General features: G+C 38.0%; 1 protein-coding gene across 5 annotated transcripts in view; it reads left to right on the forward strand.

The window, feature by feature from the left end:
• The window catches only part of LOC137997281 (probable G-protein coupled receptor No18), a 41700-nt gene that overhangs the window by 696 nt on the left and 15365 nt on the right, over window positions 1-25639 (forward strand). Inside the window, exon 2 of one of the 5 annotated variants that reach the window (XM_068843202.1) lies at window positions 14702-14777. The exons of 1 other annotated variant lie outside the window; for it this stretch is intronic. The gene's annotated coding sequence lies outside the window, so the exon portion shown is untranslated. Of the gene's footprint in view, window positions 1-466; window positions 489-14701; window positions 14778-20626; window positions 20651-25448; window positions 25628-25639 lie in introns of those variants that run through there. 3 more of the 5 variants (XM_068843211.1, XM_068843216.1, XM_068843195.1) reach the window with 3 other exon arrangements.

A 25639-nucleotide genomic window follows, 5' to 3' on the forward strand; every position in this document is an offset into this window, starting at 1 on the left:
CACGATGCATGCTCTGTTTTGATTGTTGGTTTTGTGAGATGGCGTAATATTTTTTGGAATATTAATGTACATCGAATGGTGTAAGCGTTTCCTAGAAGTTTACGGTTACATTTACAAGCAGTAACTCTAGTTATTAAGCCCAATGAAAACTTGAGTGATAGTAGCTAAATCATTGGCCCTTAGAGGTAATAGCAATTTTTCTCCAACTTCCACCGCCGCTTGGGAAACAGAACATAGAGATGACAAGAATTTGTCAGTTGATTTGTACTCAGATTATCACTGAAATTATCAAACATCAACAGCAAGCTGATTACTTAGTTCAAGTGCTTTGTAGGAGCTAAACTCTTGGCTCTGCAAAAAACATTATGATTCAATGGCCAACAAAATTATGAGAGGGCAAGTCAATGAGACTCGAGGCAAACAGTGATCTACTTGGAGTTGGAAGACAAACGAGTGACGGAGAGCTAACGTCGTGTGTTTGACGTGTGGTAAGAGAGGTTGGCTGGTGGTGAAAGATCTCGCTTTCAAACCGATGCGGGTTCCGGGCCAATTTGCGGACTGAGCCTTATCTATATCAGTCTCTGGGTATCAACTCGTTCCCTCAAAAGACTAACGGTTCAAATAATTTGATTTGTAGTATCCCCAATGTATGGCACTGTGCTAAATCAATAGGCACTGAGATAAACTCCACGGTCATTTCGGGGAGTGCAAAAAATGATCACCATGAGTTCATTTGCATAAATCCGTACCTTTGCATTGCTTTATTGAAAGCACTCCGTTGATCGGTTCAATTTAACAGAGGCATTCCTAAAAATCTGGTACGCGAAAGAAAATAGTGACAAAGTTTGACTTCTTGAGTAAGACAAGGCTTTCTTGTTTTGAGAACGAATTAAGACACATGATTCGTCTGGTGGTTATTTTTTAATCAGTTCTTCGCGCGTGACGCACAATCCCTAGATGCTTGTCCGATAAATTTTGTTTATTTTCTTAGAGATATAGCCATATCAAAATAAAGTAAATTAAAGTGCACTTAAAGCTCAAATATTTGTCGTTTTATTTATAGTAAACAGATTTTACCATTTGTGCCTCTACTTGACTCTTTTGATGAGGCCGGTACGTTTAAGGTGACTGAGCGCAGTTTTTCTGCGGTGACTGGTATTTATTGGAGGCCAACACGGATTAAAAAAAAAAAAAAAACCAAATATGGCGAGTTTGGAGAAAACGATTGGAGATGCGCTGTAAATTCGCTTCCGTTACGTAAACGTCATGGCGCTCCGTCAGAGAAACCCATCAAAACTCTGCGCATGCGCATTCACAATGTCTGCTAATTTTACTGATTTTACGAAACGCGAACGATACCTGAAGCACATATCAATTTGGTCTCAAAAACAGTAAACAGTTTGATCTTGGTGAAAATATTTATTTAAAAAAGGGTGGGAGTTTTTATGTCTCGGTATATGACAGTGATAGAGAACAGAACAAAAAAGGTACTTTTTGGTACTCTTTTATTTTGATAGGAAAAAAAGAGGACTTGCCTCCAGGAACCATAACTAAGCTTGCAGTTGTAGTTGTCGCAGTGCGTCACTTTCGAGAAGCTTAAACTAGAACAAGACGCGTGTAAGGGCGTATCCGTGGGATGCACACGAGTTGTAAAAAATCTTATTATTAATGTTACTAAATTTGCAAATGCAAGCAACGAAGCCCTATAAGGGGTTATCAGGATACGGGATATTTTGGTAAAACTTTTAGGGATACGGGATACTTTGGGGGGGGGGGGGGGAAGGGGTGGTTTGCCAGATACGGGATATTTTTAAAAATAGGCACGCATTGCGTACGTGTGGTAATGAAGTAACTTGACAGTGGTTTTTTTTTCCATAACTGTCAACTGAGCTGCGTTTTGTTTTTCAGGAGATTCAAGTTGTCTTTGTGTAATATATACCTCTAATAGTACACGATATTGTTTTGATATTGTATCATAAATCATTATAGTGCCATGGTAGATGTCTTTGCTAAATACCCCTTAGAAGACCTGTGGTTCAGTAAAAAAAAAATCGAAAAACATTAGCTTCAAGGCTGACATGTTTAAGCATTTACCCTGAGCTTCTGACATCTTTCCAAGACAAACGTTCACCGACTTTATCCCTGTCCGGCGGGGTTAGTATCTGGAAGGAAGACCTCAAAATATGTGACCTGCTGTCAGGAACACACAACCGAAAATTCTATTTTAACGCTCAAAAATGCGAACTAAGCAAGCTACAAATTTTTTCAGCGTGCTTTATGCAAAACAAATATTGACGGTGGACTTGGGATGCCAGACATTCAATGATGATCCTAGTTCAGAGGGTGGTGATGTTATTAAAAAGATTTGTAGATGAAGGAAACGTTTTTGGAAGATAATACTAGACTATTTCTTTCTCTAATACGTGGAAAATTCATTCTCAAGTGTAATTTTGATACAAGAAAGTTGCCTTACTACCTTTCAGCATTTTATAAAGAATTTCTTAATGCCTGGTCGATACTAAATAAATCTCGTGTAATTACGTACAGAGACGCTGTGCATCAAGTTATTTGGAATAATAAATACGTAAATGTTCAAAAGCTATCAACCTTCAAAAAACATTTATATTCTAAAAGAATTATTACAGTCGGTGACCCCCAGTCTGATGCGGGCGTCTTTCTAAAGGGTGCAGATATGTTTCATTAGAGCGTTTTAAATGAATAGGTATTGTTGATAAAATCTCTCGTGAATGAAGGCAGGTCATTGGACAAAGTGCACAACATCTCCCGCCCTCACACATCGGTGACAAAATTTATTTAAAGATGGAAAACTCTCTGGTAGCCTTGTTAAAGGTCTCATCCAAATTGTTTTACCCTGCTTTTAAAAGCAGAAAACAAGCTCCTCCCACAGCTCATAAGAAATGTCTGGAAAAGCTTACCCAGCTTCAAATTGATTGGAGCAAAATATACTCCTTATCGTTTACAGATACAATTAAAACTAAAATTTGTTAATTCCACTGTGAAATATTGAATATTATAGTCTTTACTAATGAAAAGATGTTTAGGTTAAAAATGATTGATTCTCCTTTATGTATATTTAACGGGAATTTGAGTCCATTGAACATTTATTTTTCTACTGCAATGTGACGAAGACTTTTTGGGAAGCTTTCTTTTTGCTTTTAGTAATTGTAACATTAACACACAATCCTTCACAATAATAGATATTTTGTTTGGAATAGGAGACGACTTTATTACACTAAATCATCTGATACTGACAGCTAAATTCTAAATTTATAGATGTAAATTAAATAGTGTGCATCCACTTTTACGAGTTTATAAGGCTAAGATTAAGGCTGTATACCAAGTGGAGAAAAAGATAGCGAGTAGGCGGAACAAACTAACCGTGCCTAAATATACCAAGAAATGGGGAAAATCTCTTGGCATATGTAGGCTTGTTTAAGTGTTAAAAAAAATAAATAATAATAATAATAATTAAAAAAAAAAGGCAAATATTGACGCAAAAGTAAATAAATATTGATATTCATTTTTTAAGAAGTGCCGAAGGAAGTTGTTAGGAAGTGTCGATCGAGAATAAAACAATTTGCTATTTGCAACAAAATTTGCGACATGAAAACGTCATAAATTTTGTGCTGCGCTTTCAGAATGCCAAAACGCCGGGAAAAGTGTGGGTGTTCCCAAAGCCCCAAGGGCGTTTGAAAATACTGAGGGACTTAAAATTGGTTTCACCCAATCGGAGCATAATTCAATATCCGTGGGGTAGGCACATTTCGGACTGACAACAACAAAAAAAAGACACTCGACTGGTTTTAAGGCAGCATCCCACATAACAATTTATTGCTGTGGGAACAGCGAAGGGAGCGAGAAGCAGCAATTAAAAACAGAATTTGACTTTGCTCGATTTTTACCATAGTGCATCACGCTTTCAACTGGAATGCACTGGAAAGCAACTAGAATGCATTGCTCTATGGAAGAGCCTCTCTTTGAGCAGTTGTCACAAAACGCAGTTACGAACTTTTATCGACTTCTTAAATTGATGTTAAATAATTTGAAGCGTCTGTCCTGTCTTTTTTTTACGCCTCTACTTTCAGTTCATATCTATCCCTGGCCGATTCGAACGATAAAAACTTAATTAAAAGATATTGATTATTTGATCGTAGTCAAAATTTCACGGCTGTCGGGATTTCAGGTAACTCTTACGCATCTTTATCAGAGCTAATGATGTGGTCATGCAGTGTTAATTGCAATCTAATTGGATCTGATAATACGGCATAAGAGGTGTAGCTAATAGCAGGTTTTGCTCATATCTTAAAAACAGACGCCAAACAGTACAAGTCGGCCCATATATTTCTAAAACTGAGCTTAGTTCCTGTGGTGTTCCACAAGGTTCTGTATTGGGTCCTTTGTTGTTTTTGCTATACATTAATGATATTTGTTGCTCGTCTAATCAATTGAATTACGTCCTGTTTGCTGATGATACAAACCTTCTCTATGTTGATAAGAATCTGCGCTTGCTTGAAGTAACAGTCAACAAAGAACTAACCAGCGTATGTAATTGGCTAATGGCAAACAAATGTTCTCTCAACACAAAGAAATCTAGTTTTGTAAATTTTCGGCCTTACCAGAAACGAATGAACTTTGACGTAACCATAAAACTCTTTGATCATGATAAAAATTCCTAATTTCTCTAGAGAGGTAGGATTATGTTAAATACCTTGGTGTTCTCATCGATTCAAACCTCACTTGGAAGCAACATATATTATTTATCTCCTCAAAGATCAGCAAATCTCTTGCAATTATTTCAAGATTGAGACTGATACCTTATGGTATTGCTGTATGGGGCCAAGCTGCTCAAACAAACCTGGACAAATTGTTAATCTTGCAAAAACGTGCTCTTCGTCTAATACACTTTGCTCCATACAGATCTCATGCGATCTCGTTATTTAATCATTATAATATCCTCTCGCTGAACTTTCAATACTGCAAGTCAGTTTGCACTATTATGCATGACGTTTCTAACAATTCTTTGCCGGCAAACATTTCTAACTCCTACACAAGTGCATAGCTATAATACTAGGTTTTCAGAGACAGGTAGTTTTAACATTAAGTGTTCCAGGACAAATCAGTTAAAACGTGTTCGTTTTCTATATTTGGTACTAGAATTTTAAACAGTATTCCTCAAAGTATCCGAATACTCCCTAAACATAAAGCTTCTTTGCATCAGCTCCTTTTACGTATACTGGAACTAGAGGATACTTATGTTGACACACCTACTTTAGTTAATAAGTTAAGCAAGATGAATGTAAAATAGTCTTGTAATTCTGTAATTTTTGCAACGTATTGTAATAACCCTACTTCATCTTTGTATCGTTTATATAGACCTATCTTCCTTTTTTTCTTTTCCTTTATTTTCTTTTCTTAATCTCCTCCTATTGAATTACTTTATGTTCAAGTGTGCTCTGCCCGCCTCGACTAGCTGAGCTATATGCGAGCAGAGGAAGTGGCTATGTATATTTTTGTGAGAGAATAAAATGTAATAAATGTAAACGTAATGTAATGATAAATGTAGCTTTTGAGAAAAAAAAAACAAAAAAAAAAAAAACACAAAAACCATTTTCAAGTACTTAACACCTTCTTTTGACATAACCTACTACGCCATTTTGTTAATGTAGTTTTAATAGTTCCCCTCTTGGACAGGCAATCAGAGGATATTTATGAGTTATCCAATGAAATCACTACTCCCTCCGCCTAAAATTGTCTTATTTTTACCTTGTAATTTCCAACTCCTCGCTCTATTACGTAAATATAAACAACAATATTCGCAGCCATTTTCATATCTTTGGACTATACAAGTTTTTAAATTTAATCGTGAATTAAGAAATCAAGATAAGATATCTTAACATAAAATCAAACAAAAGCACAATGAGTTACTTATTAATAAACTAACAGCTTTTCACTATTAAGGATAGCATTAAGCCTCTGTAAAAACACTTTTTTTTAAATGTTAAAATAAAATAGCGGGTGTCACTCTTGTCTAGCGATGGCCTTACATTGTTTAGTTTTCTTACCCTGAGGTCCAAGCTTTGTTTTATCGAAGTTACAGTCATATTGCCATTCAGCAACTAACCATGGAAAATACTCTGTAGATATGCTGAAAAAATAGCCTTGAGGTTGACAAAAGACTGGAAATTATAAACGCAGGATTTAGGGCGTTAAGAACTTTGGTTACTCCGTAAACTTGGATAAGGTAAGAAATTGATAACATCTTTTTTTTTGGGACTTTCAATACAGGGGTGTTGGACTTTTTACCTGCTCTTGTTCCGAACATCGCCCCTCGATGTTTTATTACGCAACGCATGGAATCGTCGTATTTTAACATTCTTCAGGGTCGGCCAGGGTTTTTGGGTATACGGTATACAGGGGCTTTGTAAATCAGGTTTACGGTATATTGCAGCTTAAATACGGGTATTCGGTATATCATTTTCTTTGAATTCAGGTATACAGTATACAATGCTTCCATTAATTTAGGGTATATTTGGATGAATTTTGGGTATTTTGGCGAATTTTTTACGGGTATACTGGTATACCACTACCCCGACTGGCCGACCCTGATTCTTGCGTTTGGCGAAACTGATAATCATGCACTGTAAAATGAAGAAACATTATTTATACAGCAGCTTAATGTTAACTTTAGTAGAACTGATATCTAAAGACTGAATCAAGCATCTACCGTTTAAAACACAACAAATCGTGGCGACTATGTTGTGGACCTCATTGAAAAGGTTCCGTTTTTACCATAACTTCACTGTTTACACGAAGATTTAGCGCGAAAGTGGTTTCTTCAATATGACTTTTGGGAGTGTAAACATCATTTTGCTGGATGCAGTCTTTTTTGGAGATCAGTGCTTAGCAGTGATAAGCTGTTACTTTATTAATACGCATAAGTATCTGCTTATAGTAGATTTGCTATTACCATCGGACTCAGAATCTCTCGGAATTAAAAAAATATATAGTTTTAAAATGATAATTAACGATTACTTCTGAAAAGGTATAATTACTGCCAGAAAGGTCAATTTCATAAAAATGGGTTGCTTAAACATGTTTATCATCGCTATTTGTGTCTTTTTTTCTTACTAAGTATCATCAGTGATCAGGAGAAAGAGGCAATATTGTTTTCTGCATTTTGCTACAGCGCTTATAAAAAAACAGAAACACAGCATTTGATATCCTGTGCTTTTATCACCAAATGACCCTCCCACTGAACTCAGCCCTTGCTACTTATGCTGTAATTTTCGTCTTACAAGAAGTTTGGTTAGGCATCTAAGGACTTTAAACCTTGGTCAAATAAATAAATAGTTGCTTATGTGGACCTCTAAGGATTTAAAACTTATCCATGTAAAACACGTTTACTAAGATGGACTCTTAAGTGATGTTCCATTTCTAACAACTAGATTTATTGATATGACCGCCGTCTCTAAACAGAAACATATACTCAGCAAAGAAGAATGGGAAGCCCTCTATCGCCTTTCCGGCGGAAAGAAACGGCGTTGTGATTGCAAATAATCATGATTACTTGCAATTGACCAAGATGAAACAGTTGATCTTCGATGAAACGAAATTCAAAAACTGACAGAAAACCCAGCCAAGTTCAGAGAACAAAGTTTAATAATGTTACCTTCGACAACTAAAAAGAGATCACCTGATTGACGACTACACTTTTCAAAAGGTCCTACCCAATGGTTCCACACATGGGGTTCTTTATGGTCCACCAAAGGTTCACAAAACTGGGTGTCCCTTTCGTCCAAATGTTTCTTCCGTGAACACCTACCACTATAATCTTGCGTCCTACCTTGTAAGCGTCCTCCAACCTATCTATGCAAACAGTTTTCAGTTGAAGACTTCTTCATTTTTGCAGAATGGGCGAAACAGTACACTCACACAACGGCGAATTTATGTGTTCCTTTGATGTCCGTTCACTATTTACTAATGTCCCAATGGATGAAACTGTTCAAATTTGCCTTGATAAGCTGTATGCCCTCACAAATCCACCTAGAATACCCCGAATGGTCCTAAAGAATTTGCTCTTTTTTGCAACAAAGAAGAGTCATGCATGGTCAATACTATGACCAGATTGATGGTGTCGCAATGTGCTCTCCACTTGGTCCTGTTTTGGCGAACATTTTCATGTGTGATTTTGAGGGAAAATGGGTAATGAAGAACATCAATCAGCCTACTTATTATTTGGTTCCGGTATGTGGACGATACCTTTACTCTTTTCAAGAACAAAGATGATGCTTTGAGTTTTTTTAGATTACAAGATGGACACTGCCAATATTCGGCATTTGATCCAATGTATCAACAGCCGCACATCATGGTCAACAGCAAAGAACTCAAACCACTAAAGAGGGAGACAAGTACTTGAGCTCTTCTATGACTAGACTGTTCACAGTCCCCTATTTTTCCGTTTGATCGTCGGGATCGAGCACAAACTTTCGCCATCTTTGTTTTTAAAAGCGAGCGCAAACTGGGGAGAGCGATATAACTACCGAGTGGGTGGGGAGAGGGGAGGGGTTTTGGCAGGAAAAATAGGGAGACTGTCCGATCTTTACTGCGACTAGTGTTCAGCGAGTCCCGTTGCATCAGCAACGGCAGTACCTGATTGGTCCATAACACAATGCATCTGTCAATAAAAATACAGCTTCGAAAACAACATGGCTTATCTAGAGAAAGAATCTCAAGAGTCTCAAGTTTTCGAAAGGCTATAGTTTAGGCGACTTGGTGGATTAGTCCTAAAAGAAGAACAGAAGGAAGCGATTACGCTTTTACTGCAAGGCAAGGATGTATTGGCTGTCCTTTCTACAGGATTCGGATGAGCCTGATCTACCAAACCTTCGTAATTGTCAAGCAATTGGAAAATGAAAGCACTTCTGGAAGAGATCGGCCCTCGTGTTTGTTTATTGTACCGTTACGAAGTGTAGGAGAGGAAAACATTAATCCTAATGATTTTGGTTTGAGCGTTAAGGGTTTTGAGAAAAATGTAGATGTATTAAATGAGATGAAGAACAACAACTTTCAAGTCATTTACCCTTCCGCTGGGTAAGCTTTGTCGAGAGACTACGGTTGTTGCGGGTTGAATCCACGCCGCTCAAGAGACAACTGTCGCTGATAGTTGTCGACGAAAGTCACACCGTTGAAACTTGGTTAGTGTAATTTTCGTTTTTAACACCACTGTATGTATAGATCCAGATTTTTGACTTTATACAATTAAACACGTCGCGGATCTCCTGTCAAAGAAGGTTTTCAGTTACGGAAAGATGCGGCAAAGTCCGTTCACATTTTGAACTGAAATACGAAAAATACTGATTAAAAAAATTCAGATTTCAGCAAATTGTATGGTAAACAAATTCGCCTGACTACATGTAAAAGAGAAATCTCAGTACGTCTTGCGGTCGAATGTTGAGGGAAAAGCTGTCAGGTTTTTCCCCAAACGCGTGGATATCCAGTTACTTGACATAACTATTCCACAACCTTTTCGTGCATGAAAAGAGGGATTCTACATGCAGTGGTATTAAAAACGAAAATTACACTGATCATGACTAAAACACCACACGAGTACATACGGGTAACATACGAGTAACATACGGAACATACGGATACATACGAATACATACGACTCACATACGACTAACATACGACTAACATACGAGTAACATACGGATACATACGACTAACACACAGATACATACGACTAATTTACAGATACATACCAATACATACGAGTAATACGAGTGTTTTTCTGATAAACTAAGCTCTAATTATAAGCCTTGCAAGCATTTTTGCACGTCAGCAAACACGTTCCCGGTTCAGTTTGAAGTTTGAGGGGGGATGTTGATCGACCCCCCCCCCCCCCCCCCAGGCTTTCGTTAAATTTAGTCACAGTAAAATAAATTCACATGGAGTGCAAAACCCTTAGCTTGCGCTGCAAGATGACAATATATTTTGGATGTCGCTGACGTCGTATGACGTCATCAGATCCGCCATCTTGATTTCACTATTTCACCTCAGTTGCCTTTCTTAATGGCAAAAAAATCAGTGCTAAATCAAGCCAGAAAGCTTAAATGTAACCATGTACATGTAAAAATGTATCGATTTTGTAATTTCGTGTTGAGAAACTAGAAGAATTATGTTTAAAATGTCGAATTTTTGGAACAGTTGACACATTAAAAAATCCGCAAGCAATAAACGAACAGCTGCTTAAAGTTTCAGCAACAGAGTAAATCTCCTCTCCAAAATTTGCAAAATCTGAGGCGGGTGGCATCCAACCCTTTATCACCTCATTTACAAACCGCCAAACCCCCCCCCCCCCTTCCCCCCACACACACACACACACACTTCTTATCAGAGGTCCAAGGGGTATGTATTTTTCGCATCGAGATATCAGGAATTACAAAGCTATTAAAGCCGTCAAAAGCTCTGAACAATTCAAGACATATTGAAACGTTCCTTGCAACACTAAATAACTAAATATTTATTGACGGTATGTAAACCCTGTTGTATTGATTGGCAATCAAAGTTTCACTAAACCTGCAAAACTAGACAATAGAACAAAACATTTTGTCTTTACTCTGTATGTCAGACAACTGAAACTGGAAACTGCTAACTTTAACTGCAAACTGTAACTGTAACTGCTAATGACAACAAACAATAATTCCGAAAAGTTATTTAAGTATTGGAACGATATTTTAGCTATAAATGTAAATATTTAAAAATTAAAATGAAGTCAGTGGAATTAAGTCTTCAAAAGTCTGAAATACAAAGTGAATTCGAAATAAAAAATTATTAAGACAACCCAGTGATACTGTAACTGAAACTGTAACTGCTTAATGCACATAACACTACATATATTACTTTGGTCATAAGCGATCCTCAAATAGTAGACACACTCGGAAAACAATACTTCACACGTGGTTTCAGGGCTGTAAGCCGATCTTCACCTAGAGTCCGCACTTAAATTCTTTAGCTAACTATATACAAACGTTGTCCATGTTACAAAACTAAAGCAGATTTTTGGTATAATCTGCGGTAGCAAAAACACTTCACTTACCACTGCTAGTTACATCTACATCACGGTTCCTTTCTCAAATGTGTCACCTGTAAATCAGTATTACGCTCTTCAATCTGTTCAGTGCACGGTATAGATCGATCGCGTGAAGAGCATCCACTGCGCGACAGGCTATTTTTTGCGCACATCAGATTACCAGGCATGATCCCAGGCCACCAGTTTAATATCAAATATCTTTGCTCTTGTAACGCAAACTTTCCTTAGTCGGGGGAGGAAGTAATGCGTAATATTTTACTTAAGTTGTCGTTACTTTGCATAAAAATTTACTGGTATGAATTTTACTCGTATATTTTCATATTTTTTTACTCGTATATATCCGTATGTTAGTCGTATGTATCCGTATGTTAGTCGTATGTATCCGTATGTTACTCGTATGTTAGTCGTATGTTACTCGTATGTGTCCGTATGTTCCGTATGTTACTCGTATGTTACTCGTATGTTACCCGTATGTACTCGTGTGGTGTTTTAGTCATGATCAATTACACTAACCAAGTTTCAACGGCGTGACTTTCGTCGACAACTACCAGCGACAGTTGTCTCTTGAGCGGCGTGGATTCAACCCGCAACAACCGTAGTCTCTCGACAAAGCTTACCCAGCGGAAGGGTAAATGACTTGAAAGTTGTTGTTCTTCATCTCATTTAATACATCTACATTTTTCTCAAAACCCTTAAAGCTCAAACCAAAATCATTAGAATTAATGTGTTCCTCTCCTACACTTCGTAACGGTACAATAAACAAACACGAGGGCCGATCTCTTCCAGAAGTGCTTCCATTTTCCAATTGCTTGACAATTACGAAGCTTTGGTAGATCAGGCTCATCCGAATCCTGTAGAAAGGACAGCCAATACATCCTTGCCTTGCAGTAAAAGCGTAATCGCTTTCTTCTGTTCTTCTTTTAGGACTAATCCACCAAGTCGCCTAAACTATAGCCTTTCGAAAACTTGAGACTCTTGAGATTCTTTCTCTAGATAAGCCATGTTGTTTTCGAAGCTGTATTTTTATTGACAGATGCATTGTGTTATGGACCAATCAGGTATTGCCGTCACTGGTGCAAAGAGACTCGCTGAACACTAGTCGCAGTAAAGATCGGACAGTCTCCCTATTTTTCCTGCCAAAACCCCTCCACTCCCCCCACCCACTCGATAGTTATATCGCTCTCCCCAGTTCGCGCTCGCTTTTAAAAGCAAAGATGGCAAAAGTTTGTGCTCGATCCCGACGATCAAACGGAAAAATAGGGGACTGTGAGCAGTCTATTCTATGACATGCACCTTAATTAAGTCCTATTGAATGGACGAAGTAGGTACATGATAAAATCTACCGGGGAGAGGAAAGTCACACGAGCCATCGTCGTGATTCCGGGTCTAAATAAACTAGATCACGGCACCTGCGCTTAGTGAGGACAAGATTAAGGAATTGCAAGAAACATATTTAGGAAGCCCTCATCGTGATAGGATATGAACAATTGACTTTTCAGACTACTTTTCTACCTAACTACGTATTGAAACGAAGACACCAAATGAGAGCCTTAGCGTTCACGGGAGATAATAACAGTTTCCTTGTCTGTCATTTCCAAGGAAATGTCATTAAAACAACAGAAACGAATTTGGCAAACTACGGGAGTGATTTGTAACAAACAACGCGAATCAACTTAACAAAATATAAGCAAAAAAACTAGGACATCAGCCACCCAAGCGCGTTGTTAATTACCATATGCGACTACAATGACATCAAAAACGACCAATTTGTTGGCGTCATCTGTCTATGGCCTCCCACGTAATAAATTGCAATACTAGATCAATCAATCAACGTGGGACTGCCTTTGTTGTGCGACAACCGTCGGAGCAACTTGTACAATCTTTACACCTCGGCCGATAGTTATCCTCAACATCTGAGCAAACCTAGCCTGAAAGAAAATTCAGAATCCAAACAGAGTGGGTGCATGAAGTGAAAGAAAAAAAGCGAGACAAACATAGTAATATGACACATCAGTAAAGCGCAATAAATATATTTGCTGATCTTCTCAAAACTTGATGCAACTGGTGTTAAGTTACAATTGCAAAGCTGATGATTTGAGAGACGTGTTTTAATCATCTCATGTATTTAAAAATATAGGCGAAAAAAACATTTTAGCTTTTGGTCATAGATACGCGTTTTGGCAGACCTGGAAAAGACTTGTTATGAAATACCTGCGATAGTAAGCTGTCATAGGCAGTTAAAATTATGGTGATTTGGGCTCCCCACGATACATGGTTACCTGGCGTCTTAATCATAATTCACAATCGTAAGAATTCAGGAAAATTTGCCGTCTGTTGTTGTATTTGAATGAAAAGTGAAGAGGTTTACCGCAAAAAATTGTTCCAAAGCCATGAGAACGAAACAATGCCACAGGGAACCAACGCTTGCTTGACGTGTAATTTTGGTTTGACAGCAGCCTGGCCTTTTTTTGCATAAATAACAACTATTCACCGAAGTGGAGGCGGCTAGTGGTGGATATAGTGGCTTGTGGAGGATATTTACTTTGCCGCTTCTCGGCTCGGTAAATGTCCACCACTAGTCACCTCCACTTCGGTGAATAGTTATTTATTTTAGTATATACTAAAACAGGGAGATAATATAGTACAAAAAGATGATCTTAACTCATCATTCCTCCAACGATTACAACATTTTCGGGAGCAAATCCCGCGCGATTTGCTCGGAGGTCAGTAGCCTTTTTTCGATATATTAAAAAGCAAAATACAAAGACAAAGGAAAGTGGATGATATGCAAATATTTTTTACGTTCATTCCAACGTGTTTCTATTGTTTTCAATGTCCTCACTGCCTCATTATCAAGCTGAATGTTTTGTATTTCGAAAATTGCCTACAGCAAAGGATATCCGGAGTTTGAGGATCCAATCAGAGCTCGCTTTGAACGGTATCCACTGTTTTAATATATACTAAATTAAGATAAGAGATTGGCTCTGGACAAAAACTTGTAGAGATTTACGAAACAAAGCAAGCGCTTTTTGATAGAAAAACGAATAGCTACTCTAGCTGCCATGGATCTTTCTTCAGACCACCATTGCCCTTATTCCGTGAAATTTTGAAATTCATGTTCTGAAGAGTATTTATTGCGGCCAAGAAAACATCAGTCTTCATCAAGAAGAAAGGTAGTGAAAGAAATTGACTGACGAATAAATTGGTTCGTGCATGAAGAATAGAGAGATCATTGCCATGCGGGAGCCAGGCCACGATGGATAAGCCACCGTCCAGAGCATAAAATACAGTCCATGTCAAATGTTGGCTATGGTTTTCGTACACGGCTTCTACTTAGAGGAGGCGGTGTGGCCAAGTGGTTTGCACGCAATTGCCCCGGGTTCTAACCTCGTTCTAATCTCTGCTTTGGGTTTGTCTCCGGTTTTCCCGGATTCAACTCTACCACGCTTTGCAAATAACTGGTTGCCTCCTGTCACGTGGGGTTCTTATTAATCATCTTTCTGTTAAGTTTGAATTATTTTTTCAGATTAATAGCTAAGTGCACTTCTACTATAAACAAAGCATTTACATTTTATTTACAATTTTTAGATGTGCTTAGAGTGTGCATATCCACGGCAAAGAGAGCAAGTAATCAAATCTTTGCACAAAGTGAGACTGTCATAGAGTGAGTTACCCACCGGATAAAGTGATCCGACATTTGAAACAAGTGGGCCCAGAATGGTATTTCAAATTACCTGAAAGGGCCGTACTGCTGTAGCTATTAATTTTATTTACAATGAAAAGAATCCTAAACAATTAGAAAAGGCTTTAACGTGATACAAATGGCATGAAAAAGCTACGAAACTGAATGCTACGTGATAGTTATACAAAACCATTCCGAGACGTTAATGTTCCCAAAACGAGGCAGATGGTGCCGCTGGTTGAGTAATTCTCTCATTACCTTTGAAGAAGCATAATCTGTCTCAAATTCAACCTTAAAAATGCAAAGAAGGTTGTAACTGCTGGTACACGCAAAATTACTGGTCATAATTCCTCAGTTGAGACAATTCGAGCGCACAGGTATAAGCCATAAATGTTTTCAAGAAAAGAAGGCCAAAATTAATCCATCTTAAAACTATTTTAAACTTTTCTTATTGAAGGAGAAATAATTTACAAGTGAGGAAATTAATCAGTCTACAATCCCGGCCAAAAAGATCGTGACACCAAAGCATGTTTGCACCCCCCTCCCCCGTGACAATGTTGATGGCGTAAAAACTGTCGGCCTCCTGGAAAAACGCCGTTCTCTTTGCAACATTGAACAGGGGGAAGGGGTAATCTGCTACGCAACGTGAAGTGTCCTCTTTATTTTTGTCTGAGATTGCAATCCCGGTCAAAAAGATCGTGACACCAAAGCATGTTTGATCCCCCCACCCCCTTGACAATGTTGATGGTGTAAAAACTGTCGGGCTCCTGCAAAAACGCCGTTCTCTTTGCAACATTGAATAGGGGGAGGGGGTAATCTGCTACGCAGCGTGAAGTGTCCTCTTTATTTTTGTTTGAGATTGTAGTCTTCTTCAGGTGCAATGAAAGTTTACATAGGATTGCTTCTATGTATATAAATAACTACCCGCAGACAGAACTGTTTCGGTCTTCGGGGGCCTCATCAGTGCAGAGCTCATATCTAGGATGGAGGTTAAGTTTATAAAGCCACCCCAAAAGTCCCACACATGTGGTACATCTAAATCATGCCAGAGTGCTCAAACTAGCAAGCTAGTGAGCATGCGCAATTGCCAGGGGCAATCCAATGTAAACTCTCATTTGAATCAACAAGGCTGGAAATCCAACGATGTAGTCCCAAACTAGTAGGATCCGAAGGATACACAACGCTTTACTACAAATGTTAAGTAATTTGAATATACAAATAGCGAAAGCGAACTACTCACTGATCCATTTGAATGAAAAAATGTTGCCGTGAAAGGGAATCGAACCTGCGTTCCCCTGGACACTAGTCGGGTGTGCTAACCACTGCAGCATCACGACAACCTTGCTGGCAACAGAGCAATTAGTTAGGTAATTGGTCTATATATATATAGACCAATTTTCTTTCAAGGTGACAAGGTAGGGGAGCCTATAACTCCACTTGAAACCAAACTAAGGATCAAGTTAATGATGCACGACCGTAGTCAACTTAGCGGATGACAAGGAAGGATCTCGAAGGATACAGGCTAATTTCATTTTAACAGAGAATGTAGGAGAGAGACCCCAACTTAGTCACTTTCTTTTTATGCATAACCCTAACAGCAAATCCAAACCCACTACAGTCGCAGAACATTCTCTCTCTTCTCCCCACAACATTTCTAACGACATGCAACTAATTCCTATTGAAAAAAATATTTTCCAATGGAGACTCTGTAAGGCCAGGGATGCTTTTTTCATTTCAAAAGGCAGGACAATTGATCCCAACGGTCTAAATATCCGCGAAGAAACATATTTCAGTTTATTTCCAGTATCTTCTGTTATTTTGGCCGTTACCCTTTTCGTATTTGAATTCAAATTAGTTGCGACTGCTATATTTTATGGCATTTTTCCAGTATTGAGGCCTCCAGGCTCAGGGTTTCTAAAATTACATCACAGGCGCCCTAAGCTCAGTGTGAGCATGGCCGACAAAAAATATAAGGATTTGTGTGGGAATCCCGATAAAAACCTTAAGACCACAATTATATGAAAAATTCTCAATTAAAAAGCCAAACCTTATTGCCATCGTGGGTACCTTACTTCCTGTGTGGTTATTTTCCAGATCCGACACGATTTGAGCCATTTCTCAATTTCGTGTTTGTCAACGGTATAATAAAATCCCAAGGCTGGAGACTAAATTCTCAGCCACCAATTTGAGTCGAACATTCCTGGATAAAAGGTTCCCACGGTAACAATTCCACATCAAAATCAATTGACAAAGATTGAACTTTCATCTCAACCCACCATCAACGCGATAGTAAGGCTCAGTTTGTCATCAGCGGTCGAAGCCGTGGCCACTTTGCATTGGGGTGGAATCCTATCACCTGCAATATCACCGCTTATGATCGCTCACAGGACTGCTATTGCGTTGATGGTGGAGTGAGATGAAAGTTCAAGCTTTGTCAATTGATTGTGATGTGGAATTGTGACCGTGGGAACATTTTATCCAGGAATATTTGACTCAAATTGGTGGCACCTGAGAATTTAGTCTCCAGCCTTGGAATTTTATTATACCGTTGAAAACCACGAAATTGAGAAATGGCTCTAATCGTGTCGTATCTGGAAAATAACCACACAGGAAGGAAACTACTCACGATGGCAGTTAAGCCTTTTAATTGAGAATTTTTTCATATAATTATCTTCTTAAGCTTTTCATCGGGATTCCCACACAAATCCTTATATTTTTGTCGGCAATGCTCATACTGAGCTTGGGGCGCCTATGATTACATTTACCCAAAAGTGACTAAGCTGATATCTATAATTGGCTATAAAATAGACTATTTAACAATTATTCCTCGAGCCCGAATGGGCTCTGAGTCAATAGGGTTATTGACTCAGAGGCCATGAGGGCGAGAGAAATAATTGTTTTAGTAAAATCCAACTAGTTGGTCAAAAAAATATCGAAACAAAACATCTTTCGCTAGTTAAAACTAGACTTTAATTGTTGTTTTGGTTTTCAAAGCCGGCGCTTTTCGCTACTAGTGGGCTATAACAAATAGCCTACTAGTAGCTCAACCAATCAGAACGCAGCATTGATAATAGACCACTAGTTGGATTTTACTAAAAAGGGATAGGGGTTCTGAGAGGCCAGCGGCACACACCCCCCGGAAGAGGAGGGGGTGGGGGTTAAGAATAACAGGAAATGAGGTTTACGATCGCTCATTGTTCGTAACAGTAAGAAACCTTTAATGACATAATCACAGATTGTGCGTTTAGCGCCCACAACTTAATAGGACAGTTTCTTATTCTCACGGTTAGACTGGATCTAGCATCAAATGTTGGCTAATGCGGGAGAAATAATTCGCATGTGAGAAGATTCCCAAGTATTAGCCTTAATTTCATGCTGCATGCAACGCAACCCTTAGAACACGAAACTGGCCTATTGAAAGCAGAGGTGCTATAAACACGTCGCAGAGATCACTAATCAACAAAGATTTAGGACCGCAAAATTTCGCGAGGCTGATAGCAATCTTTAAAACATCTAACATTCATTTATATAAATAGTCGGTTCTAAACCAAGATTGATACCGAGTGTGTCCCACCATTATCTAACAATTCCCTAGATTATCAAAAACCTGGTAGGCCAAAGCGTTTTGGAGGATCACAGTCCACTACCGAGGGCATCGTGACTTCAGGTAACTGATGTGTCCAACAGTGAATAGCTTTATTGACTGGAAAGACAAATAGCATACTCAGAAGCAGAATTTTACGACATACAACTTAGTGGTTGCATTCCCAATCGCACATTTCAACGTTTTAGCCACTTTTATCAAAACTTGAAGCTGCTTCACTGCACCTTACCACTTGGTGATACGAAAGACCCAACGTTGACAAAAACACGTGACGAGAGAACTGCGGAATCGATTTCTTGACCGCGTGCTAGTCTTTCGGTTTGTCTTTAATATGAAATGCAATGTACTCACTGTTACAGCCACTTAAAACTTGTTGTCCTAAGACTTTGAGCCGAGGTCAGTTTCATTGGCAAGTGAAGTCACAGGTTCCTTTGCTTCCACTAACGAATGTGACAACAATGAACCCCTAAAATAACACTATCTCGTACCAACAATTTACAATTTCTTCGAAACTACGATTTCATCGGTTACAATTCCAATCGATATTATTCATTTTACAAAGTAAAAAGCACGTGCTAACATCTCTTTGCTTTGAACTGAAAGACATTGAAAGAAAAACAGGGTTAAACATTCTTCCGCGAGGACTTCACCAGTAACTCGCTTACACTATAAAAAAAAAAATCATGCCATGGATATAATAACTGATTTTCAGTATTTTGGAGTCGCCCGCAGTTATAGATGGCGAGGGCGGACAATGTTCGGAACCTGAAAGACAAACAAACAAAAATACAAACAACAACAACAACAACATAAGCTAGAATAATTTAACGTTTTCCATGGGCTGCGTTTCTTCAGTCAGAGATTTTGTCCTAGCCATCTGCGCATTGCCAGCTCGAAACTGACATGGACGTATTTGTTCAAAGAAATTAGTGCATTTGCAAGGAAAATTGTTTATCATATCGACATTTCGAAAACGCAAGCCAAAAGTGCCCTTTGCACTTCAAATATAGCCTTAGTTTCAGATGTCGTGAAGTGGTCGCAAGTCGCTATTTCAACAGAATCTCGAAATTTTTATTTTCAAAAGTTCAAAGACCGACATACATTATTAAATAACAACTGAAAAGAGGATTCAATATTTTTATTAAAAATACGAATAGGTTCAATAAGAAGTCATTGTTTCTTGGCAAGTTTTCGGAAAGTATGACTAAGCCTCGGTAACAAAATTTAATTCAGTGCGATGAAGCAAACCTGAGATGGATTCTAAATTCGCTACACAACAACTTTGTAAGTACGTATAGAGCTAAACGTGTTAAAAATGTACTTTCCCAGAAAAATTGAAGGAGTAAAGAGTTCACATGTAATCAAGTAAAAACTATATCGGCGGAAAAATGAGATAATGCAATGAAAATGGTTGGCTCGTTTTCCGACGAATTTAATGAAAAGGAAGTGACACATTTATTCGGGACAAAGCTATAAAAGTCTAAACAATTTGCCTTATGTTTTGTGATAAAGTTTACGCTTAAAATTACACAACCCGCTCTTTATACTTTAATATTCCTGTCACGGGCTTTTGGTGTCTATACAATGCTAATTTTGAAAATTTTGGAATTCAGTTTTTCAGAGGCCACTTACAATTTTATCATAAAAGTTTAACACAGAGAAAAGTACTGAATAGCATTTTTATCAAATGTTATATAATTCAATGAATCTTTTGTCGGTAGAACTGCATGCTTACGTATTTCAAGTTCACTAAGAAAACAGTAAATACATCATTTGCCTTATCTTTTGTCAGGTTTACAGCTTTAGTCTTATTTGATTGCACTTAGTGGTATATTTCTTTTCAGTTATCTTGGAAAAAGCCAAATAACAAGAACCACTTTTGTACTTACCAATTTATTTCAAAGAAGGACATGATTTTACTTTTCTCAATCATCGTGCTCTTCAGTAAAATGAACGAATTTGGCAGGACTACTCCCTCATCTCTAATTAAAATATAACGCTGAGAAAACAAAAAGAAAATTGTAGCATAAGGCTGTTAATTAATTTGATCCTGCCTACAAGTCTTCGCCGACGAACAAGGATCATTTCCGCCTCATTTAAATATGAATACAAAACCTTCTTCAAGAAAATTGTTCGCACATGCGAAAGAAAACACAAAATGCTGCTTCAGTAAAGTCTTTTTGCAAAAATCTTACTCTTTATGTGACCAGAGGCTGAGACAAGACCTGTGATCCAAATATAAGTGCATAGGGTGAGCAAAAATCTTGAAAATTTATATATATTTACCATCCTTTGCAAACTTCTATATAGATAGAAAGCCGAGGACGTTTCGTAACACTGGTGCAGTTGTGCCGAAAACGTTAATATCTACGGTCAATATCCTAACAGGTAAACTATTCATGGAAATGCCGAGAAAAACAAGAAATTTAATTAACGTTTAAGTCTGAATTCTTGAAAATTTTACTTTTCGTTGTGCATAATTACTTTGTTTTTCAGGGAAAATATCCCTGGGTCTTGAAAGTTGTTTCACTGTTACACATTCAGTCACAATTCACTCAACGAGAGAACCACCTCTACGTGGTTTCAATCTGGCCTCCTAAGGTACCTCGTTAAAAAGGATGTTATTAATATTTTATAGCTCAGCCACACGATTTAGAAAGAAAATCAATTTCGAGTTAAAGGTATTTTTCTCTGTTACATATTCAGTCCAAGTTTCACTCAACAAGAGAACTTCAATTTGGCCTCTTAAGGTACCCGTCATTTACAAGAATGTTACTAATATTTTATAGCTCCATTTTACGATTTAGAAAGAAAATCAATTTCGACTTAAAGTTATTATTTCTATGTTGCACATTCAATCCAAAATTGACTCAAGAAGAGAATCACCCCTACGTGGTTTCTACTTGCCCTCCTAAATATAAGGTACCTCATTAAAATGAATGTCATTAATATTCTATAGCACAATCTTACGATTTACACTTAAAGAAAATTCAATTTTGACTTTTTGAAGAAAAAACGAGGTCGCATCTTTTTGCAGTGACTAAAAATAGTTCTCTCAAGGGCATGTGAACAACAGAAATCTAGAATATCACGCAAGTATTCTTTACTTGACAAAAACCCTATAGCTATTAGCCAATACAAAAAATGCCATAATACTCTTTCTTTGTCCCTCCAAAATTTTGCATAAACAAAGATTGTCTCCAGTTTCTCTTGGGACCATTTAAGTCCCAAGAGAATATAAGACAATGCTTATGCAAAATTTTGGAGGAACAAACAAAGAGTATTATGGTATTTTTGATATTTGCTAATTTCTAATCTTGGATATATCATGTATTTCACGAACAAGACTGAAACTATCCTGGGTGCAATAATGTGACGGTATGTGGGGTTGTAGTAGACGACATACATACTTAGCTAGCTCGTAATTACAAGATCCTAAAGAGAAAAAACTATAGGTCCGAAAGAAGGCATTGAATCCAGTCCACGGGGCATACACGTTTCTGGTGGTCCGTGAATTCTCGCGGGAAGTGAACCGGAGGGAAAAATCTTCGAGTAAACGCTTGCATCCAAAAGTCCATTAGCCTTACGTTTCCTCAATAATCGTTGTAGGTGACTGTCTTGTAACAACTTCCTCGATAGGCTTAAATTTGGTGGTGTCCAACTAATTTGGTCCTGTGCATCTCGCCGCGTTTTGTGAGTTCTACCAACGAACGCACTTCATAATCAATGATGACTCCTAGACGTATGCCTCGTAACGTGATGAATCATTGAATGGTCAAGATTCCGTTAAATATAGTATTCCAATTAAACGAGGCATTGCGATGCATGTGGCCTCTACGAAAGGCAATCATGGCAAATACCGTATATCTCGATGGTCTCCCATCCAGATATCAACCCACCCAACAGAGATTAACTTCAGGGAACTTTTGTCATAGAAGCATCTCATTCGAAGTTGTCGAAGGATACACACCTTTGTCGACCTCGTTACAAAATCAAAAATCCATTACGCTCTTTTTGAAAAACAACGTTTGTCAAAGTGCATCACCCTACAGCATTTTTTCAGCTTCGGAAATACAAAAAAACCTTATTCATGCTTTAGCTTCGTATTAACAAACGGCACATTTTATGGTGTAATTGTTCCTATGCTACAAAACGGTCAAAGTTTCAGATGGACCTAAATTGTTTCATCAACAATTTCCCCTTAACAGAACAAAAGTAGGGTCCAAAAATAAGATCGTCAACGTTGTATTATTTGTAGAGCCAGCTCGTTTTCTCTCAATTTCTTACTACATGTAGTAAAATGCTTATCCCGCGAAGAAGCTTGCACATATGGCCTTGTACAATCATCAGCCACGATAATTATTCATGCAGCTTTAACGAAATCGGATAGTTTTGTATAGAAAATGCTGAAAGCGTACGTACTGGAGAGGCTTTAAAAACTACACTTTAAGAATATTCTCAATCAGTTTATTCACGTAGCAAGACAACTAACTGGCTATTGTATCATTGACTGAGCAGCGACCTGGCTTTTAAATGAAATCGAGTCTGGATTGACCTTTCTCACCTAAAATAGTTAACGATAGAACTGTATTATTTGCCTGTAAAAAAAAGCGCCTCATGTTGCCATTTATTGGACAGATCACTTAAGACGTACCTGCAAAATGACAACCTTGGGTTGAAATGGCGAAGGGATCCTCGTAATTATGAGGAAATTTAAGCAACTATCTCTTATATACACCTAAAAACTGAAATTCAGGCGGAATACTTGGGTTAAAAGCACAATCTGCCTACTATTCTTAAGACACTTTTGGTCTACCAGGAGAAAGCGCCTTCGTTTCTATCACTCAAAGTATTCCGCGAGCCTAATGCAAGCCGAGCGATACCACTCCCACTTTATTCAAGATGTTTCATGAATAGGTCATCTCAAAAGCACGAGTGGACTAATTGTTTTATTAAAAAAAGCCCACAAATTATGGATAAATCTTCCCTACTTTATTTTGTAAAGGCAAAAAAACTTATGCATACGGTTACTGATGTTTGTAAAGCATGGTGTAATGGCTCGTATACCATGATAAGCTAAGCAAAACTCCAGAATTACATCATGCAATAATCTAGTTTTAATACCTAATAATTGATGTTATTAGTGATAGTGCGTGCTTACACAAACCATTGAAGTAGGGAATTTGTCAATCGGCGATGCATGTGTTGCCTGACACAACGACCCCAGCATGGGTCAGGGGCACGAGTATCTTTACACAATAAGCAAATTTCTTTCATTATGTCACTCTGTAACCAAAACATTGCAAAAGTGGACTCAACTACGTACAATTGGATTTGAATTGTGACGTTACACTACTGCTAAAATTTGGAAAGCTATTCCTGTCCAAAATCGCACCGCTAACAGTACAGGAAATATTTTGCTTTTTAATATTGCAATACGTATCTTTTTTTACAATTGTCTAAATGTATGTCTTATTTTTATTTTTGTGGCATGTCTGAAACATTTGGCTGCAACATATGTGCAACGGCGCTGCAAAACGAGTTTCAGCAGGCGTTGCACCGTGTAACAAGGCAAAGGTCAAAACTTGTTCGGGAACAATGAAACTGGTCTCGAAATGTTGTTACCACATTCCCGCAAAACAAGTTGAATACTAGTTCCATGGCCTTGGCCGGTTTCTGATTGGCTTATGCAGCGTAGCTTAATAGGACAGAGCGAGACCAGTTTCACGAAGTGGTGTTACACGGTGAAACTCTTGCTTTTATCACCCTTGCGATCGTTGTGACCGTTGCAGAAGTAGAAAGCGGTTCTACTTTTCGAGAAACTTGTCACGAAACCGACCATGTTACACCACTGAAACTTGTTTCACAGTGTCGTTGCACAAACGTTTCAGATAAAAGTTTCAACGTGTAACCGCAGCGGCTTTAGCTTTGACCATGTGGAGATGAGCTACTTTGAGAGGGTGGGTCATTTGAGTAAATTTTGAGAGTATGTACACGGTGTAGTGAATTATTCATAATGGCCAGAAACTTTAAAAAAAGTGGAGATGGATAATATGTAATGTTCACTAAATAACATCGAAATTTGTTTTAGAACTAGCCATATCAGTAATTCCCCCTTTAAGAGATTCCCTATTTTAGTAATTTCCCCTTTTAGAGATTACCTATTTTAGTAATTCCTCCTTTTACAGATTCCCTATTTTAGAGATTCCCCGTTCCCCATTCCCCATTCCCCGTTCCTAGTTTCCCGTTCCCATTCGCCGATTCCCATTCCCAGTTTTAGAACAAGCCAATTTTGTCTGTCTCAACAAATTTAATGTTCCTTGATTCTGAAAATTCCCTAGCTGTTGATCTCAATCCTAGATCAATGCATTGCAAAACTCTTTTGGCTTTCACATAAACAAATGTGTTTCCTCAACAGTCCTTTAAATTAAACATTATATTCGTAATTTTTTCCATCAGCCATGCAACTTTCATGAGTTTGTAAACGTGAAAAAATATTTCAAGAAAATATGAAAAAAAATTAATTCAGTTTCTTGAATACACTCACAGATCTAAAAAAGAATAGATCAGAATAGGAATTCATTGGATTGCCGTCGTTTTTCTTAGTGAGCTTGCAAACGTAACGAAGATATCAAGTTATGCTCTTTTCATAGTTATATTACATGGACGAATTTAGCTTTCGTTCACAGCTGCAGCCGTTGAAATGTCATGACAACATTTGCCAATTTCATTAAATGTTGACATGCTTTTTGGTCTTTGCTCATTTTGAACACCGTTTGACAGGTTTCGCACAATACTAATAACATAAAAAATATATCAAAGATTATATACAAAATGAAGGCAAAGAAGTACTTCAAAACATCGCCCAGAATTCTTGACCTCGTAATCACCGAACAGCACCGAATGGGAAGATAGAGAGTGCCAATCTTTTTATATTCTGTGACAGTTCATTAAAATCAAGTTATTAAAATGTTGTAGTCCTGATTTGTCAAACAGCGGAAGGTGTCACTAGCCAAAATATTTGCAGATGGCACTTTGCCCCGCTGAAGAAGGCATTGCTATTAAACATTTAAGGCTATTTTTTTGCCTCGCGTGTTTAAAAGAGGCACGGTATACACGCAAGTGAAACATGATGTCATTGAAGAATGAAAACTGCAGTTTAAGATAAGAAAGAAAAGGAGGCTTAAACCCGGAACTGTGAGGACACATATTTTTCCTGCGGCCTAAGGTAAGATCCTCC

This window comes from Montipora foliosa, chromosome 1, assembly GCF_036669935.1.
Source record: "Montipora foliosa isolate CH-2021 chromosome 1, ASM3666993v2, whole genome shotgun sequence".
NCBI classification, from domain to species: Eukaryota; Metazoa; Cnidaria; class Anthozoa; order Scleractinia; family Acroporidae; genus Montipora; species Montipora foliosa.